This window comes from Giraffa tippelskirchi, chromosome 9 (assembly GCF_054371585.1).
Source record: "Giraffa tippelskirchi isolate mGirTip1 chromosome 9, T2T-mGirTip1v1.2.pri, whole genome shotgun sequence".
Taxonomy (NCBI): Eukaryota; Metazoa; Chordata; class Mammalia; order Artiodactyla; family Giraffidae; genus Giraffa; species Giraffa tippelskirchi.
The window spans coordinates 111,308,050-111,311,361 of NC_137283.1; the positions used below are offsets into that span (position 1 = coordinate 111,308,050).

General features: G+C 45.8%; 1 pseudogene; it reads right to left on the bottom strand.

The window, feature by feature from the left end:
- Positions 1-778: 778 nt before the first annotated feature.
- LOC145520417 (stress-induced-phosphoprotein 1 pseudogene) lies at positions 779-2,458 on the bottom strand (annotated as a pseudogene).
- Positions 2,459-3,312: the final 854 nt, after the last annotated feature.

Below are 3,312 nucleotides of genomic sequence, written 5' to 3' on the forward strand. Positions count from 1 at the left end.
TTTCTTACATCATTATAGACAAGGGGCTATTAAGAGATTAGTTACTGTAGAAGTTCATAGAAATTCTTTTGTCATCAAAGGTTTTAAGTGTGGTGTACACAATAGGCTTGGAAAGAGTAAAATGTTAGATTCATCATCCTCCCTTCATGGCATGATCAGTGGAAAATGTAGTTTTTCATTATCTTAAAAACAAGCAGGCAGAATTACTCCACACAGTTACAGGAAAACAGTGAAAGTGTCTTTATAGTTGAACAGAATCAATTCTCACCCATTTTTTAAATTAGCTCAAGAGCTTTTTAATAATGTTCCATATTCAACAAACTAAATAAATATACTGTAAGTAGAGCATGATTTTATTTATTTATTTATTTATTTTTTTCAATGTATAACCACGCCTGATTGGCTTGTTTTATTGGAGAAGAGGATGTGGAGTTAACAATGTGAATGAAGACAGTTGGGACTTGAGGTTGGGAAGAACACCCTCCCCTCCCCATACAAGCCCACTGCCCCAAATAAAAAATAGCCAACTATGGGAGAGCAGCTGAGACAGCCACTGGGGGGCAGGGGAAGGACCATGCGTGTGCTGGGAGGGCCCAGAGGCAGCAGCTGCACGAATACGCGAGTGTAAGTCTCTGAATCTTCCACGTAGGTCTGTATAAATATATAGATACGCGGTTCGCTTGTCTCCCCTTCTCTTTCTTCTGCTCTGTGCTGTGTGCCACGGTCCCAGCTCCTCTTTCCATGTGAGGGCAAAGGGAAGGGGATGATGAGCAAGTCATCACCGTATGGCTATCAGACCCACATCCATCAGCTTCTGGATCTTCTGTGCTATCATAGTATTCTTTAAGTGTTCACTGACTGCCTGCGGGTCCTTCTGCATCCGTTCCAGGATAAGCCACATGGCTGGGTCACTCATTATCTGCTGCACCTCTGGGTCGGCCATGGCCCATCACTTCACATCTTCAGGGCTGTCGTGTGGGTTGTACTGGGCCATCACGTAGCACTGATAACCATCTGTGGCCTCCTTACAGTTGGAGTCCAGGTTGAGTGCTTTCTGGTAGACATCCATGGCTTTGCTATAGTCCTTCATCACCTCCAGGGCGGCTGCTTTCCGGGTATATCCTTTGATGAAGGTTGGCTCCAGCTGGATGCATTCCTCACAGTCCTTGAGCTCCAGCTGGAACTCCAGGAGCTTGGTGTAGCGGGCAGCTTGGTTGCTGTACAGTTTGGCATCTTTGGGGTTCCGTTTGATGGCTTCCGTGTAGTGCTTCATGGCCTGGGGGTAGTCCCCTTTCTGAAAACATTCATTGCCTTTGTTCTTCTCCTCCAAGGCCAGGTCAGTGTTATGTAAGCCAGTGGCTCTTGCTCCTTCAGGATTTTCTCTGCCTGTTGGCATTTCTTGAGCACATCTGGGGTTCGGTGCTCTTCCAGAGACTTGTTGTAGAAATGGATGGTATCCTTGTACTTGTCTTCTTTGAAATAAGAGTTGCCAATTCATGCATAAGCTTTGGCAATCTGTCAGTAGTCTTCTCGGTTTTCTCGCCCCACTTCAATGGCCTTCTCACAAAGCTCCCGGCATTGACCATAGTCACCCTTTTCAAAGTACACAGCTGCTTGGTTGGTCATGTGAGTCATGTTGGTGGGATCCAGGTCCTTGGCTCTGTCATAGTGCTTCAAGGCTGTGTCAAAGTCCTTCTTCTTACAGGCTTCATTCCCCAGCTCCTTTTCTTTCAGCGCCTGCTTCTTCTTCTCTGGAAGATCTTCTTCCACTGGCTCTGGTTTTGTCTCCTTTTTGGGAGGAGGTGGTGGCAGAGGTGTTGCAACTTCCTCCTCTTCATCCATACTGCCCAGATCAACTCCGAGCAGGACGCTGAGAGTAGTCATGATCTGGGGATCTTGCAGTTTCGTGCCCAGGTTGGACGGCTTGTTGTGCAGCTGCTCGATCAGTTCCCGGTAGGTAGGATCTGCGAGCAGAGTCTTTGTCCTGGGATCACTCTCCAATTTCTGGTACAGATTAGGCATGTCGAAAGGGTTCATAAATTTCCTTTCTGCCAACCGGGCCTCCATATTCTGTAAACCTTCTTTGAGCTGAGGATTGTTTGCTTCATGTTTTAAACCCTCCTCATAGGTTTGCTTGGCTTCTTCAAATCGATTTAAGAATTCAAGAGCTGCTGCTTTTCGTGAATAGCCCTTGCCCCAGTCAGGCTTTAGGTCAACGGTTTTGCAGCTGTCCTCATAAGCCTTCTGGCAGTCTCCTTTCTTGGCATAGGCCGCTGAGCGATTGCTGTAGAGTACATGGCTCTCGGGGTCTAACTTAATGGCTTCAGAGTAGCACTGTAACGCATCGTCAATGTTGCCAGCACTCAGGGCCTTGTTGCCTTTCTCTTTGAGCTCATTTACCTGCTCCATAGCCCAGTCCGGAACCCCGTTTAATAGACTCCGTCAGCTCCGCGTTCCCAACTGCGCACGCTGCCTTCTGGAACCTACTGAGCATGATTTTATTAACAAAGCAAAACTTAGTTTCTCAAAGTTCTCTGTGTGACAAATGTGCTTACATGAAGACATTTGTTGACTTCTTTGTTGGTTTTGGAAGTCTGCCCCTCTCTCTTGGTTGGAAGTTCCTTTAAGGATAGATAATTTCATTTCACATCATTTATACTCCCACAGACGTGTTAGCACCTTGTACATGATTGGTGTTCAATAAATACTTGCTTCCCCTTCGTGGATCACAGCCTTGTCATGGAGAAGGGGCTTGCATAACTCAATGAAGCTATGCGCCTTGCCATGCAGGGCCACCCAAGACAAATAGGATATAGTGAAGAGTTCTGATAAAATGTGGTCCACTGGAGTAGGAAAAGGCAACCGACTCCAGTATTCTTGCCTGGAGAACCCATTTACAGTACGAAAAGGCAAAAATATATGATACCAGAAGATGAGCCCCTGCAGGTCAAAGTGTCCAATATGCTATGGGGGAAGAGCAGAGGGAAGTTACAAATAGCTCCAGAAAGAATGAACTAGCTGGGTCAAAACAGAAACAATGTTCAGTAGTGGATGTGTTTGGTGGTGAAAGTAAAGTCTGATGCTGTAAAAACAATGCTGCATAGAAACCTGAAATATTAGGTCTATGTATGAAGATAAGTTGGATGTGGTCAGGCAGGAGATGCTTAGAAATGTTGTGTTGGAGAAGACTCTTGAGAGTCCCTTGAACAGCAAGGAGATCAAACCAGTCAATCCTAAAGGAAATCAGTCCTGAATATTCATTGGAAAGTCTGATGCTGAAGCTGAAGCTCCAATACTTTAGCTACCTGATGT